This window comes from Lissotriton vulgaris, chromosome 10 (genome assembly GCF_964263255.1).
Source record: "Lissotriton vulgaris chromosome 10, aLisVul1.2, whole genome shotgun sequence".
NCBI lineage: Eukaryota > Metazoa > Chordata > Amphibia > Caudata > Salamandridae > Lissotriton > Lissotriton vulgaris.
Genome location: NC_141698.1, coordinates 233,985,324 through 234,003,577, shown reverse-complemented (window position 1 = coordinate 234,003,577; position 18,254 = coordinate 233,985,324). Strand labels below are relative to the sequence as shown.

The 18,254-nt window shown below is 43.3% G+C and overlaps 1 protein-coding gene across 2 annotated transcripts in view; it reads left to right on the top strand.

Annotated features, from left to right (window-relative positions):
- Window positions 1-18,254, top strand: part of GBX1 (gastrulation brain homeobox 1) — a 177,063-nt gene that overhangs the window by 9,928 nt on the left and 148,881 nt on the right. The gene's annotated exons all lie outside the window — the stretch shown is intronic.

Here is an 18,254-nt window from a genome sequence, read left to right as displayed (position 1 = left end):
ATGAATACAGGTTAAAGTTAAAAAAAACATACATTATGTAAAAATACATAGAAAGGACCGCAAATCATTTAAAACAGCCTCATGCACCAAATACTTGTAGTTACATTTTTTTCTTAACCGTAAGGCAACTTTTAAAAAGCTATGGATGGTATACCCTGTAATCTTTTGCAAATAAATGAGGGCAGGTCGGACCTGAATAAAGTTAGCCCTTTTCAGTTTGGGTAGAAGGTATAATTACCTGGGAACAGCGTAAAAACTGCAGAGCACAGTAAAATGTAGCGTGTCCTGCGGAGACGTATTGTCGCAGCCGCAGGACAAAAGCTTATGACCCCAATTCCCACACGAGGGTAGGCTAACAAAAGGGCAATAGGTCTAACTGAAATCTCAATAATAAAAACCGATCATAGCTGCCTTTGAAGCACAAAAGGTAGTGTGCTCGGTGGAGGGTACAGTCTGCAACATGACATCACTATGAGCACTGGCCACAATAAGGCTACATCTTCCCTAACCAGTAACCTCTGTCTAAAAAAAAAGGCTCCTTCGCCAGATTATAATCCTAGCTGCAAATACCATCAGGGTTACTTAATAAATCTCTCATTCCTAGACTCAAGAGAGAATCCTGAATATATTTAAACCAAGGGATAGGAAGGAAATGTTCAAGAGACAAACATTCCTTTAAAATATTTTTATTCAATTGAATCCCAGGCCAGGACCAAATGCTCACCCAAAGGGAGTGAGAACGTAGGTTATGCAAGCCACTCAATTCAATTCAAATTAAGCTTTATTCGATTTCTTCATTGGAAACCATGAAAGCATATATAAAAATCAAATTCTATTAAATTGAAAACCATATATATTCCATACAAAATGTACAAACATTTTAAAGCAAAAACAACAATTTATGGACGGAATGTTGCACAATGGCAAAACATTCATCCCCAGTCACAGATCTGGGTTTAATCCATCGTTATTTTGTTCATCAAACCACCCCAGTTCAGACATGGCCATATGCAAATCAATCTTGACCCTGTGCCTCATGGGAACAGTCCAGCCCGAACTACCAAGCCATATCGTCCCTGGACCGGAACTAAGCATCGTAGGACCGGTTTCTGGCTATCAGCCGTCATCAGCCAGGATAGCTTGATTCCAGTGGCATGGAGAGCATGGGACTCCCTTCTGAGCATACCCATACGACTCTGGGCGACAAATGCAAAAACAACAATTGATGGACGGAATGTTGCACAATGGCAAATCATTCACCCTCAGACACAGATCTGGGTTTAATCCATCGTTATTTTGCTCACCATACCACCCCAGTTCAGACATGGCCATATGCAAATCAGTCTTGACCCTGTGCCTCATGGGAACAGCCCAGCCAGAAATGCCAAGCCATGTCTTCCCTGGACTGGAATCAAGCATCCTAGGGCGGTTTCTGGCAACATTTTTAAGCACCATAGCATATTAATAATAAAATGGCATTTCTACATCTAATCACACTCTAAAAACCTTGCCATAGAGAAACGTATGTACGCGTTAGGTAGATACTGTAAAATTTAGAATGCAGGTCGACATTGTCCAAACCCATAAGACGTCAGTATCAGTAAAACCCAGCTCTTTCTCTGTTCATTATAGAAGCTACATAATACAGAGTGTATTGTTGATTATAGTGACATGTCATCACAATAACATTTACAAAGACATTGCAACCAATCGTTTATCTCTGGGAAACTGGCCAAGCGATGGAATATGCCCAATCTGAAGCACATTAGAACAAATCTATTTTGTGTCCTCTCAGTAGATTTTAAATATGGTTGCATGTCGTGAGTGACCATGATCATTGGATTATTACGGACGCTGCTTCATCAATTCCGAAGACAGACTTAATCCCTCCAGTAATGATAAACACTCACTTTTCAATTTCTTTCTATCGATGTTTTCTAAAGATTTTGGCTGAATGTAAAATGTGGGGTGGCCCAGATCATTCATAATTTTTTAAGTATATTTCAGCCATTGTATGCAAAGAGCAAAATGAGATTCAACACAATCCCTAATAATGTCACTATTGAAGGTGGTTTTCACAGTGGACCAGATAGGCCACCCCCATTTCTTCGTGCACCGAGTATGTAAGGGCACTTTGTGGGACGCACAAGAAATGCCTTAAAATGGCATTCTTAACTTGACGCAGCTCATCCAGGTTGGTGTATCCCCAGATCTCGCTCCCATATACTACTTTGGAAATACACTTGGCCCTAAAAATCATCTGTAGGAGAGACCCAGTGGATCCACTGCCCAGCCGTGATGCACAAACTGCAGTGTTTGCCTTTACAAAATCCTCCCTCTTCCTGTTAACCAGAGGACGCCTACATAAAGCAGAATTGATCAACAGGCCCAGATAAGAAAACACGCTAGTCGCTGGCACAGAAGACTCGACTTTAAAAGTGGACCCTTTTGTAGAATGAGGAGCGACCACCATCACAAAAGATTTTTTTTCTCATTCACCAGGAGATCCAACTCCTCCATGAAATAAACAAAGAAATTCAACAGACACTGCAGTCCCCTGGTGGTTCTAACAGTATATCTCCGTTCTAACAATGGCTAGGGGCCCATTTCGTTCCTTGACCTAGGGCATATGACACTCTGGCTACAACCACGTGGCATGGACATTACTACTGATATGTGGACTCACCAAGGGAAGCAGCAGAATCCCCCCCCCCTAGGATTCTTTTCACAGAATGCCTTGTCTTTCACAGGCAAAGGCCTCTGACGCTGAACCATCTATTCATGAAACCTGTCTCACAGGTATGCTTCTTGAAATCTCCCTCAGAGTGACTCCTAGACTCGCCTAGCTTACACATGTCCAATCACCAGACTTCAAGTAAAGGCATGATACCTAGTGCATGTGAAGGAAGGAAACCAGCATCAGTAACCTAACTGCTGAGAAGAGGATTAGAGACAACACAAGAAGGGAGCAAAATACAAGACCATCTTTACGCACACAATAGTTTCTAGCAATCTCACTTACTTCTACCTAAGCTCTGGACCAACCCAGGCTCCAGGTCACACACTACAGATGATGTAGCTGCCCCAGTCCAAAAGGAGTGTCGGCTGACACTAGCAAGATCAATATTAGCACTCATAGCTTTGTTGAGGACTCTAATAAACTGGACCCTCAAAAGGAACCCTATTAGCATGCAGGAAATAGTCTCACCTTTCCAGCTGGGTGAATCTTAATGTAGTCCCTCAGTGCCATCATGGGGCAACATGGGTGGCCTGGGACCACCCCTCAACATTTCGTTACTCCCCTTCCCACCCAATCTTGGTCAGATTTTGAGAGGTGGTGAGATCTGGAAAGTGCTCCAGAGGCTAACAGATGCTGACACTGTAGCATTAAAAAGGATGCCCAAAGTTCCCACCCTGCATATTCTTTGCAGTTCAGGAGTCCTCCCTGTCCATTCAGGTGAGCTTATTGTTCGCTCCTAGGAGGCTCTACCTTTTTCACACCTAATCAAGGCTGAGCACAGGGTGTGAGTTGGCAGCATATTACGCTAATCAGCCTTCTGGCAGTTAAAGGGTAACTTTCTAAAAGATACATTTCCTTATCGTTTATTAAAAATCCAACTTCACTCCTCTGCTGCCTCCGGATGGAAGCATCTAAATTCCTGAAACCTGAAATGCGGCAGAGCATTAACATCATTATTCATCATCCTAGGGACAGACTTAGCTTTAAGCTGAAAATTATTTTTTCAAACATAACAGTATAATTACTTTCAATAACCTAAAAACCATCCTCAATTTTGTGTGCTGCTGAATAATAGACAGCCACTGACTTGTTGTCAGACCAGAAGCATTACAGACTGACCACGGAAGTGACCTATCCAGGTGCACAAGGCTAGCAAGATGGGTAACAATCCCAAAAGCCACATTACCCACTATGCCAAACGCGCACCATTCTTTAGGGCCTTTCTGGTCACCCCACTTCATTCCCAGAATTGCTCCAAAGCCAACACTTCTTGCCTCTATAAAACCCAACACCAGGAACACAACTATTGAAACTTGCAAGGAATGAAAAACAAAAAAAAAATCATGCTTGACCTCTGATGACACCCTCATTCTGTCAGATTTTACGTTGAACCCAGGCAAGTCCTCAGCAAAAGACTTGGACAATAGGCAGCCCGTGAGAATAATGAATAAAGTAAAATGTATTTGGCCAGCTAACACCTGCTGCTGATGTAATGTAGTGTTCTGAGCTCCTAGGGAATCCTGATTATACTCCTTGAATGCCGCCACATTCTGCTTCTGGCAATCTGCACAGGCCCGCAACCGTGCCAGTCTCTATCTTCAGAATTATAAGGGTTGTCTCAGGGCCATTGGTGTTTTCTTCAGCTAAGAAACCTCTATTCTTGTAACCAAAGGCATGGATGCTACAAGCATGCCTAGAATCTAGGCGTCCAAGGAACACTAAATCGTTAAAGTAATGCAGAAATGATGCAGACTCTTTCCCAAATACCCTTTTCAAGAAAGTGCTGAAGTTCTTGACGTAGGTGCAAGACACTGCACACCCTTTAGTCCTGCTATAATAAAACCGAAGGAACCTCTGGGAGCCCATTAGATGGAAATCTCTTGGGTACTGTGGAAGAGGCCTGCACACTGTTGCAGTGTCAGAATTTACAGGGAGGACCCTCAGCCCCACACATTTGAGCATAGCTACTGCCTGGGCTAGGGAGACATATTTCTTTGCGCGTAAGACATGTTCACTAGCATCATTAACAGATTGTCCTTTGGAGAAGAGAGGTTATGGATGAGGCAGAATTCGGCCAGCTCTTTCTTTGGCACCATCCCCAGTGGGAAGCAAGCAAAATCAAGTAAAGGCTCGGAACTAAAAGGTTCAGTAACCCTCCCTATGCCCTCTCTTTTTCCCAATCTTTATTCGGCCAGATATGGCCATAACTGACAGAAACCATACAGAGCAATTTAATGGTTATTAAGCAAATAACTCCATCAACCTCGACATAATTTATAAGATAAATGATCCAATAACCATAAAGCATAATAGCTTGTGCTCCACAAAATAAAACTACAGCACATAAGTCCTTTAAAACAATTCACATATATTGTAACAGTAACAGTTTTTATTGAGCGCGGTTGCTGCCCGCAGGCGTCCAAGCGCTGGGTAGAGGGAAAGTGACTGAGGGAGCTTAAGGTACATAGGATTGAACAAACAACAGTGTCTTTAGGTTTTTCCGGAATGCAAGAAGGTCAGAGTTGGAGCGGAGTGTGATGGGAAGAGCATTCCATAGCCTAGCGGTGTTCAAGGAAAACAGCCTGCCTCCAGACCTAGCTCGCTTCACCCTAGGCACAACGGCCAGGAAAGCCTCCGAAGACCGAAGGTTCCTTTTAGGGTGGTAGGGGGTAACCAGGCCAGTGTTTATGGAAGGTCCCGTCTTCCAAAAGGTGCGATGAGCCAGGCATAGCGCCTTGAAGGACACTCTTTGCTTCACTGGCAGCCAGTGGAGGCTCTTCAGGGCAGGTCTGGCCGACTGGGTCCGTGGAATTTTCAGCAAAGTGCGTGCTGCACAGTTCTGAACAATTTGCAGTTTCCTGAGGGTCATCTCCGGGGCCCCCAAGTATAAAGCATTATTTGAGTCCAGGCGAGATTGAATCAGACCTTGGACTGCCACCTTTTTGGCCTCTAGGGGAAGTAACGGGAGCACCTTCCTCAGAATTCTGAGTAGGCCAAAACAGGTGGCGGACAGCTTTTTGGCCTGGGTGGAAAAGGAAAGTTTGTCATCTAGCCATACTCCCAGGCTTTTAACACTTTCTTTGTGAGTGGGCGGGGGACCCAGGGCACTGGGCCATAGGGAGGTGAAAGACAAAGGAGAGGTTGGGCCCAGGAGCATGAGCTCCGTCTTTTCTCCATTCAGTTTAAGGGAGGAGTTGGTCATCCATCTCTTCACGTCCACTAGGCAGTTTAACAGGTCTGCTGAGGAGTGAGTATTGTTCTCCGTTGCCAGCGAGACCACAAGCTGGGTGTCGTCGGCATATGACACGATTTTAATGCCATATGGTTCGACAACACCCGCCAGCGGCCTCATGTAGACGTTGAACAATACAGGGCTCAAGGAAGAGCCCTGTGGCACTCCGCAGCTCAAGGGTTTCCTGGAGGACATTGTCTTTCCATCAAAGATCTGAAACGACCTCCCAGACAGAAAGGACTCGAACCACCTTACAGCGTCACCTGAAACTCCGATGTTATAGAGACGGTCTAGCAAGGTGGTATAGCTGACCGTATCGAAGGCGGCACTTAGGTCAAGGAGGATCACTGCCACCGATCCTCCCCGGTCTAGTATCCTTCTAGTTTCTTCGGTGACTGCTAATAAGGCGGTTTCAGTACCATGCTTTGGCCTGAAGCCTGTCTGGGAAGTATGTAGTAGAGAGTGGTCCTCCAGGAACTGGACCAGCTGCGCGTTTATGTGTTTCTCCAGCACCTTGCTCACCCAAGGGAGAAGTGAAATGGGGCGATAACTGGAGTGGTCGTCTGGGTCTAGGCTGGTTTTTTTTAACAGTGCCCGCACCATGGCCTGTTTCCAAGCCATGGGGACTGAACAAGCAGATATGGAGGTGTTGAGGAGGTCTAGAATTGCGGGCAGGGTGGCTTTACTGGCTCGCATAAGGATCTCTGGGGGGGCAGGATCACAGGGGGAGCCCGACTTGACTTGTTGAGCCACCTTGCTTAAGGTGTCCAGATCCAGAGGATGGAAGTGCTCAAGGGAGGGCTGATCTGGGTGAAGGGGTGGTCTGGGGGGAAGTGAGTTGCTCGAGTCCAGGGATGTAGCCGCGATAGGGAATGTAGAGTAAATTTTTTGAACCTTTTCGTGGAAGAAGTCCGCAAGCTCGTTGCATTGGTCCTGGGTTTTAATAGGTGGAGGGACCGTATTGACGTTGGAGCACTGTTTTATAATATGAAAGATTTCTTTTGGCTTGGATTTTGCTTCTAATATTTTCTCGGAGTAATGGGTTGCCTGGGCTGACCTGATTGCTTCTTTGTAAGATCTGATCGCCTCTTTATAGGCAGCCTTCTTATCTGGGAGGAAATCTAGACGCCAAGCTCTCTCTCGTTGTCTGCAAATGCGTTTTAATTGTCTTAGAGAGTCGGAGAACCAGGGGGCAGATTTCTGTAATCTCTTCGCGGAGGACCTACGATGCGGAAGGATCGCGTCTAGCGAATGAGTGATCCAGCTCTCATAGTGGGTGTTTGCCACGTTAGGGTCTGAACAGGGTAGCGGGCGGGTGGAGTCTAGATTGTTCATCCAGAGCTCTAGTGGGAGTTTTGACCAGTTCCTCCTAGTGGTGGTTTGGGGAGGTAGCTGGGAGGTCTTATGTTTTACCCAGGAAAGAGGAATTAAGAAATGGTCTGACCATGGGAGGGGGATGGGTGGATCCACAGTTAGATTCAGACAATTACTGAATATAGGGTCAAGTAAATTGCCTTTATCATGGGTCGGGGCAGCAACCAGTTGGAGCAGTTGGAGAGCTTCCAGGTCCTCTTGTAGTTCTTGAGCAATGTGGTCAGAGGGGGAGTTAAAGTGAAGGTTGAAATCACCCAAGATTGTATGATTGGCAGAGGAAAGGATTCTTTGCGCTGTAATTTCTGGAAGAGACCTGTGAAACTCTTTTGCAGGCTCGGGGGGGCGATAGATTAGGGTGCCAGAAAAAGTGCTGTTGGCATGAAATTCTATACAGAATTCTGCACTCTCGCACTCAGGGATGGATCCTGCTGTAAAACGGCATCGGTACTGGTCTTTTAAGATGATCGCCAGACCTCCGCCTCTCCCTAGCGGTCTATCCACTCTGAGGATATAGTATCCTACGGGTAAGGCTTTTACCACGTCTGGCTCGGAGTGGGCAGTGAGCCACGTTTCTGTTAGAAATACCGCGTCCGCTCTTTCCTCCTCCAACAGCATGGAGATCTGTGTGCTGTGTTTGGGTAGGGAACGGCAGTTGAGCGCGTACATACGGTACGTTTGAGCCGCGGTCGAGGGGGTTTCGTAGAAAGAGTGTTTGTACCCTGAACATCGGGCAGGTAGCTCTGTGGGTCTAAAGGTATGAGGGCACTGGGGAGTAAAAGTCCTGCCTATGCTATATAGGGTCGTCGAGCTGTAGGTTCTGCTCTGGGTAGGGCAGGAGCCAGGGGTCGTGGCCCCGGGTCCCGGCTGGTCGCGGACGGGCGCAGACGGGCTTGCCTTAGGCGCGCCTTCGGCGCGCAAACGGCGCTCCCGCTGCGCTCGTCCGCTGCGCTTCCTGTAGATGCACATATTTGACCAGAGGGGGGGTGTGGCCTAAGTGGGCGTGGTCAGCGTGCACGCCTCGTCTGATGGCGGCCGCTGGGGCTGATGAGGAGCGTCAACAGCGTTTAGAGCAGCTGTGCGCTCATTTCCATCAAGTCCTGGCGTTGGTGCAGTTTAAAAACAGCACGTTAAGTGACACCACGCAAATTGTAAAAGTAAGCTTTTTGTATTTAAAACAATCAGGTATTTATCAACACTCGTACCTCCAGCTCCCGGCTTTCCGCCTCAGGAACTGGGTCAACAGTCTGCCGGTGCGCTGAAGCTCAGCGTTTATATAGTGTGATCGAGGGGGCGTGGCCTAAGTGGGCGTGGTCAGCGTGCACGCCTCGTCTGATGGCGGCCGCTGGGGCTGATGAGGAGCGTCAACAGCGTTTAGAGCAGCTGTGCGCTAATTTCCATCAAGTCCTGGCGTTGGTGCAGTTTAAAAACAGCACGTTAAGTGACACCACGCAAATTGTAAAAGTAAGCTTTTTGTATTTAAAACAATCAGGTATTTATCAACACTCGTACCTCCAGCTCCCGGCTTTCCGCCTCAGGAACTGGGTCAACAGTCTGCCGGTGCGCTGAAGCTCAGCGTTTATATAGTGCGATCGAGGGGGCGTGGCCTAAGTGGGCGTGGTCAGCGTGCACGCCTCGTCTGATGGCGGCCGCTGGGGCTGATGAGGAGCGTCAACAGCGTTTAGAGCAGCTGTGCGCTAATTTCCATCAAGTCCTGGCGTTGGTGCAGTTTAAAAACAGCACGTTAAGTGACACCACGCATATGCATATAAAGTGCATGGTGTATCTATAAAATATGAACTAATCAAGTATAGTAAATATCTAAAATAAGAATACAATTTTTTAAACAGGCAGTACTACGTGTCCATCGTTTTCCTAGCTAAAAAAGCTATTTTAAGGAAAGGACATACTCTGAGACAGACAATTGGAGTATCCAATGATTTCAATTTGTTGCAAAGTCTGTTCACAGCTTCAGTACCCAAAGGATTTCAAAAGTGGTTTCAAAAAGAGTCTCTGGGCATAACTAAAATAATTACAAACAAGGATGTAATGCATTAGTGATTGTGAGGAAACCCCATCACAAAGAAAAGCCCTGGAGGAGCCTCCCAAGGCGTCAGTTCGCATTCTAAAACTCATAAGCCGCCAAACCGAGCCTGACTTAAAACGGAAGAGAAGGGACCTTTCCCATTGCGTTAGTTCAGGAGGGATCACTGAAACAATATCGATGGCAAAAATATAGAACTACAAAAATATCGAGTAAAAAAAATATAGAATGCCCAAATATCGACTTCCTATCTCTAAACAGGTAAGTACAAAAATATCGAATCAAAAATATCATTGTAAAAAATATAGATAGTCAAAATATCGATTTTTTTAAATAGTTAAAAGTAATTTAAAATTAATGAAATAATAAATATAACAAACTTAAACATACTTAAATAACATTAAAATAAATACATAATTAATATAAATGAAAATAAATAAATATTTTAATGCATACACATATATATATATATATATATATATATATATATATATATATATAAAATGTAGTATTAATAAAAAATATACAATATATATACCATAGGATAGCGAGAGGGTTAAATTTACTATTACCACTCAAGTGACTGCAACAGTAGAAAAAACATTGGATAGCGTAGCAGTAAAAATTACTATTCCCACTCCAGTGAGTGCAACAGCAGGGAAAGCGTTGGATAGCGTAGGGGTAAAAACTTACTATTCCCACTCCAGTGAGTGCAACAGTAAGGAAAGCATTGGATAGCGTAGGGGTAAAAATTACTATTCCCACTCAAGAGAGTGCAACAGTAGGGAAAGCATTGGATAGCGTAGGGGTAAAAATTACTATTCCTACTCCAATGAGTGCAACAGTAGGGAAATTACTATTCCAACTCCAGAGAGTGCAACAGTAGGGAAAGCGTTGGATAGCGTAGGGGTAAAACTTACTATTCCCACTCCAGTGAGTGCAACAGTAGGGAAAGCATTGGATACCGGGAAGGTAAAAATGACTATTCCTACTCCAGAGAGTGCAACAGTTGGGAAAGCGTTGGATAGCGTAGAGATAAAAATTACTATTCCCACTCCAGAGAGTGCAACAGTAGGGAAAGTGTTGGATAGCATAGGGGAAAAATTACTATTGCCACTCCAGTGAGTGCAACAGTAGAGTAAGCGTTGGATAGGAGGAGGGTAAAAACTACTATTCCCACTCCAGTGAGTGCAACAGTAGGGAAAGTAAATACTTCATATATAAATAAAAATAAAGTAAATATTAATACCAATTACAAATTAACTAAAATAAATAACACTTTTATATAATATATTAATTAATCAATTAAAAATACAAATGCAAATTAATTAAAAATAATTACCTACTAATACAAATTATTTACTAATTAACAATAAATTAATTAACAATTGAAAAATAATTAAAAATTAGATAAAAAAATTCAAAAATTGAATTACTTACAATTAAATTACTTCCCACCCTATTCCCCTATAAACCCACAACCCACTACAGAAAATAAATTAATAAAATTAACATAATTATCAATTAATAAATTAATTAAAATTAATTACCCATTATATTTGAATAAATTACCAATAATAATTAATTAACAATTAATTAAAAAATACAAATAAATAAATTAACATATTTAATTATTTATAATTAAATTACTTCCCACCCTATTCCCCTATAAACCCACAACCCGCTACAGAAAATAAATTACTAAAATTAACATATTTATCAATTAATCAATTGATAAAAATTAATTACCAATTATATTTTAAATAATTACCAATTAATAATTAATTAACAATTCAAAATAAATACCAATAAATAAATTAACATATTTAATTAATTATATTTAAATAACTTCCCACCCTATTCCCCTATAAACCCACAACAGAAAATAAATTACTAAAATTAACATAATTATCAATTAATTTAAATTAATTACCAATTATATTTTAATTAATTAACAATTAATAATTAATTAACAATTAATTCAAAATAAATACCAATAAATAAACATATTTAATTAATTATAATTAAATTAATTCCCACCCTATTTCCTCATAAACCCACAACCCGCTACAGAATTATATTACGCAAAAATTAATTACCGTAAAAAAAATTAATTAATATAAATAATAAAATAAATATACACTTTTCAAACATATACTAACATAAAAAACACTTTAAAAATTGATTTTAACTTACCTCAAATTCGATAATTTTGTAGTCTATATTCTGTCCATTCTATATTTTTGTAGTCTATATTCTGTCCATTCTATATTTTTGTAGTCTATATTCTGTCCATTCTATATTTCTGTTGTCTATATTCTGTCCATTCTATATTTTTGTTGTCTATATTCTGTCCATTCGATATTCTGTCCATTCTATATTTTTGATTCAATATTAATGCTATCCTATTCAATATTTTTGTAGTCTATATTCTGTCTAGTCGATATTGTGTCCATTCTATATTTTTTAATCGATATTAATGCAAATCGATATTAAAAACTCGATATTTTGAGTGTATACCGTTCAGGAGAAAGATAAAGAATGGACTTTGGCCTGGCAAGGATACAATAGTAAGTCGAGACAGAGCTCTTGGCCAGCTTCTTATGTGTTCTTACCTCAGCATAACTTCCAAAAAGAGACTTTTTATCCTAGCTTTGTGTCCGTTCTGTAATCTAATTGGATACAAGAACAATGGAGACAACCCCAGCTCTTGAGTGGTTGCGTCAATGTTTTTCAACCATGGTATAGATCCCCCAATTAGCCAGATAGAGACAATCTGAAATTATCTCTCTACAGAATGTGGCTTGGAGATTTGTCCTTATACTGACTCAAAGAAGTAGAGGTGCCATTCGGACACTATCCTTGATAAAACGTTGCTTAATTTATGTGTGTAGGATAAAACTAGAGGCTGAGGGGAGAGCTGTAAAAACCTTCTACATATACGTTCTTCCTCTTGCTGAAGGGAAGAGCTCTTTCAGGCGCCCCAAATCCCTGCCCCATATGTAGCCGCAGGGACGCACTGAGTGCTACAGATTTTTAATACAGGTAGAAACATCCCCTTACCCTTTTTGTCCTGAAGAGATTGAAAATGGTTCCTAATGACCTACTAAGTTTAAGACTAGAACTAGCCAATTGTGGCTACCAAGAGCTTGATGAGCTAAAAGTAAAACCCATGTAAGTGAAATCCTCCACAACTAGATAGAAACTGACACCTTATAGGTAACCTGTGGGTTTCGATTCTTACTAGTTTGCAGGCCATAATGTGGGATTTACCATGAATGCTAATTAGATCTAAACTGTCCATGAACTGGACAAAGCAGTCCAGTAACACATGCAATGCCTTAAGAGTGCAAGCCAACAGGAACGCACCATCTGAATATACAAGTGGGGGCACCTGAGTATCTGCCACTCTAGGGGTATCTACCCAAACAGAAGTCAGGTAAGGGCCAAGGTCATTGATGTATACGATGAACAACGCAGGAGCAAAAATGCAGCCCTGGCCCACTCCGTGATTGAGGCTGAAAACAGAGGACATTTCATCATTTTGGTTAAGGCGTTCTTCGGCAACTTCATCCGAGTGCACATTAAACAGAAAATGCACAAAATACACCTCTACCCCTATGTCCTAAAGTTTGAACCACAATTAAGTTCTATTGACAGAGTCAAACGCTGTTGAGACGTCCATAAAGGCAAAATAAAGAGGACAGCGTCTGGCTAAACTGCATTTATTAGCTATTAAACATAAGTTCAGGCACTATTGATCGTTCCCAACCCTGGTCAAATCCAAATTGGACCATAGACAGGATGTGCTGCTCCTGGACCCAATCAGACAAATCATTTTAAATGACTCTAACAATAATTTTAACAGTACTGTCTGGTAAGGAGATAGGTCTATAGCACTTCGGGGACATCCTGTCACCCTTTTTAAAGATGGGTACGATCAAGGCCAGTTTCCATGGCTCAACGATATGCATGTTTAAAGAGCTGTTAAAACATTAGTAATCAGGGGGTCCCATAGGTCAATATTGCTCTTTAATAAGTAAATAGGGGTCCCATCTGGGCCTAGTGCCTTAACCCCAATGCTCTCCTCAACCGCAGATTCAACTTCTATTAAAGATATATTAACTGGGGGGGGGCGGTGGGAGAGGGGCAGTGCTTAGTCTGCAACTACTTCATCTAGGGGGTAAATAGGTGAAAAATGGCCCACCAAGTCAGAGTCTAAGATGTTGTATTGCATCAGGGAATTATCAGGGGCTGATCTTAATCTAATTCTGTTAACAGAATCTCAACAGAGTTTAATTCTTCTAAAAACTGCAGCTGATTCCAAAATTTCAAAATCCTACTTATGCAGGGCCTCCTTCCTGTCTTTAAGGACTCGTTTGCATATGTGGCGGGCAAGCTGTACTTCTGAGGGTACTCTTGAGGAAGCATATAAGGCTGGCTTTAAGCGCTGATTGGCTCCTGAGTACTGTTCATCAAACCAAACAGGGTTCCCAGTTATCTTTGCGTACTGATTCTAAAAGAAAGTTTGATGGTCTGGACTAAGGTTTAAAAATAGCCTAACATATCACTTCCAGGTGCTGCTGATAAACAGTTCCATAAAAGATCCCCTGACTGATTTTAAATGGTTGGATTAACGCTCTTTACAGAAAGCACTCTAGAGATGGAAATAATATTGGGATTTCCCCCCTTCCATCTGCACAACCTCCCCTTTAAAAAAGCACCCCACGAAATTCCTAGTAATAATAGTCAATGGTGGAATGCCGACAATGACACCTATATCGACAAGGTCATCAGTGGCTAGGTATTTTGTGCCAACTCAAGTTCCCTGGCAGCATTAAGATTTCCTAGGGGTCTACCCTCCGAGAGCCTTCCCCCACCTATCCTAGCATTGAAGTCCCCCCACAAAATATACCGTGGTTGGATACAATCTTATCCTTCCGAGTTTTTAGACTAGGTAGGAAGTTAAACAACTGTGCATAAAGGGTGCAAGAAGAATTGATAAAATCATTGTTATAAAAATTAATTATGCAAAATGGCCCTCGGTATGGTGACTACCATGCCATGTGAAGGAGCCCCACTTGGTATTTCAACAAGACTGGGGCAGTTTGACGAGAAATTGAAGGGTATCGGGGATCGTGAATAATGCTTGCTTGTGGGAAGGAGGGACCTATAAGGCCCGGCTTGTTCAAAGAAGGAACTAATGAGGGTTTATTATAAAAAAAAAACGAATGGGACCAAAGTAGCGGCGCTCCACGGAGCCGCATGCAAACAAATACCCCAAAAATAAGTTATGAACTTGGAACAGAAATCTCAAATTCATAATGACACAATCACTGGTGGGATCGCTATGGTCGGGGCCAATCCAGGCACATCTACGAACCATTAGGATGTAATTGGCATTGGTCAATGGGAACCCTATATGTCGCACTATCCAGTGCAGCGATTTGTTATAGAATTCCTCATAAGATTCTGACTGATTTCTATTTAATGGAGGAACACCAATAAGTATTGCCACATGAGGACGTGCAGAAGGTGGCACATTGACAAGAGATTTATTGGGCATGAGATCCAAACCTGAAAGGCCCTTTGTCAATTTTGAAGATCGAGCAGGCACACTGTTGTGGCCTAAGTTGATCTGACTATCACTAGTGACACTAGTGAAAACAAGGGGTGGCCTGGTCTCCTTTCGAGGTAGGCTAATGCCATTCCTTCCTAAAGAATTACGGCTACCAGTTCTCCACCTGTACATATATCAGTTGTCTCCACTTCATTGAGCAAATGAGCACCTACTCCACCTGTAGCTACTGAGTGACAAACAAAGTTGGTACATGCAGATGGCAGTAAGCCAGTGCAAGACAAGGGGAAAAGTGAACCAAGACTTGATGCAATCGAAAAAACCCTCCAGTAAGGGCGTAAAATGATCGCCAATCGGGTGCTGAGAAGATCCCCCTGTTAGAGCAGAAGTGGGATGAGTGGAGGAGCTCATCCAAAGGTCATCAGTTTGGGAAGAAACTGTTTCGAGTTACTCTTGTCCTTTTTTTTTTAATGTACCGCCGCTACAGAAGTTAAAAGATTTTGTGGCCTCGACAGGGAAAAATTAGATGGAAGCATACACAGGAGGGTCACCATTGGCTTGACTGAGCATTGATCCAAGGGAAAACCTAGGTCAACGCTACCATTAATACTGCTACCAGGTCCAGCGCTTAAGGACATCCTCCTCCCTGTCAGCGCAATCTCTCCAATAGCTACGTTAATGGCCGACTCCAACATTAGATCCATAGAGGTAGGTTTGCTAAGGGGACTCGCAGCGTAAACAATTGCCTTCTTTTACCCCATGCCGGTTGGACAAATGGGCTTCTCGCTCGTGATAAAAATGACAGGCGAGGGACCCCCGAATGTTACGCAATCAACAGATATTTCAAAGACAGGCTCCACAGAAATAAAATCACGTACAATTTCGAGTTCACCAAGTAAGTCCTTGGGAACAGTGGCCGCTGTCGTGATCCTTGTTGCATCCATGATTGTCAACTAAGACTGCTGTTTCCTGCCCTTAGCCCCACTAATACTCCCTGTGTAGGGATTCTACAACCGAAATGAAAACCCAAGTACAGCTACAGAGCCACCTAGAAGTCTGGATAAAGGTTGTCACCCGAAGAGCTGCCATTGCCCAATGGCCCTCCCACCTATGGGCCCACTTTTAAATTGGTATATGATTTGGAGGTCGAGAGGAAATGGGGAGGGTGCCTTGTTGCATTTGTGCGGTACAAAAGGGGTACATATGGCCATGTCTGAACTGGGGTGGTGTGGAGTGCAAAAAAACGATGTATTTAGGCCCAGATCTCTGTACTGGGATGAATGTATGACATTGTTCTGCATTCTGTCCATCAATTGTTGTTTTTGCATTTGTCACCCCGAGTGGGATGGGTATGCTCAGACGTGAGTCCCATGCTCTCCACACCACTGGAGTCAAACTATCCTGGCTGAAGACGGCTGATAGCCAGCAACCGGTCCTAGGATGCTTGATTCCGGTCCAGGAAAGACATGGCTTGGCAGTTCGGGCTGGACTGTTCCCATGAGGCACAGGGTCAAGGCTGATTTGCATATGGCCATGTCTGAACTGGGGTGGTGTGGAATGCAAAAAAACGATGGATTTAGGCCCAGATCTCTGTACTGGGGTGAATGTATGACATTGTTCTGCATTCTGTCCATCAATTGTTGTCTTTGCACTTGTTGCATTTTTTCAGCATGGCAAGCTCACATGTGAGGAAGGAGCGTATAGGCAAAGATGTGCAGGGACAAGAATGACTCAGAGGTCCAGAGAGAGAGGCCTCCGTGGCATGGGGCAATGAGTGCATGAAAGAGCACTGATGATGAGAGAGCAGACAGAAACAGATGCACAGTGGGTACAAGGGTAGCAGGGCAATGCAGGGAGGCACAAGAGGCAGGTATCACTGGGAGGGATGAGTATTGCAATTGGAGCAGAGGGGAATACATCCTGGGAGATGGCTGCATAGACAAGGTGGGACTGGGGGCAAGTGAGGAGCAAAAAGAGCTCGAACATCAAGGTAAGAAGACTGGCTCACAGGGACAGCATGGGTCGGCAGCCATCAGAAGGGATGCACCTAGATGCATAGAAATGCATAGGAGGCACAGGAGGCCCAAGGAGGTTAAGAAGCACTGACTGTATGGGAGGCAAAGGCAAGCAAGGTAGCTATGGCCCGGAAGACTTCAACAGGCACAAGCAGGAGGCATAAAGGCCCAGACAGGATTAGCCACGACGGGGCATGATTAGTACAATACTGACTGTGGTATCATGGCACAGTGTAATATCAAGATTAACGTCCTTGGACAGAGCGAGCTCTTATGCTATCCAATCCATTTCTGCTTGCTCACCCGGGACAGTTAGAGGTTACAGTCGTGACAATTTGACACTTTTGCCTCCGGTGTTCTAGGACCAGCTTACTACTACCCATAACGGAGTACCAAGTATACCCCTTTAGCACTTGCCCCTAAACTAATGGACAGAGCGGTCTAAGGCTTACTCAGAGAGGTGGTATGGTCTAGAAATGCAGAAGTCACCAGAGACAATGATACAACCAAAAATGCTACCAATCCAACCAATGCTTTTACTTTAAAAATAAAAAAAAGTTTATACACTATTAAATACTAAACATGGAAATATAAATACTCCTGGATTAAGAACACTCAATATAACACATGCTTTTCACAAAAACCATACGCTGCCTTTCGTTTGACCTTGACACAGGGTACACGACATCAAAATCCCTCTAGGTATTGACGTTGACAGATGATCTTCACTGTCAAACTACTGCCTATGAACCATCGCGCCAGGTTTTTCAACACAGGCAGACTTAAGCCTATTGGTTTTAACAGGGAGTTCTCACTGTCAGCACTTAATACTATGCGAGTGTCAGTCCAGCCCACTCAGACCACTTCCGGCGCTGCTCTCCTACATGAGAGCAGCTTCTGGATTGGATGGGGAGCCTGCTTAGAGCACGATCATTGAAGAAGCCGGATTCCGGCAACGACAGGTAAGTCCTTTTTTGAATATATATTATTCCTGCCCCCACCGCGCTGGCTTCGGACTTAAAGCCAAATCAACAACCCTGCTAACAACTCCTAGGATAGGGAGGAGGACTGAGCGAGTTGAAGGTGCCTTTGATACAGTTACGGTCAGATACTGGGGAGTCATGGATGGAAAGTGCTCACCGCTTACTTGCTGGCAAATTCTGCCCTAGGGAGTTCGGTGTTGCTCCTATTTCTTTGTCCCTCTTGCACAGATTTGGTCTTCTGTGGTAGAGTGCCCTGCATTACCCCTCTTCATGGTGATGTGTCCTCTTCCC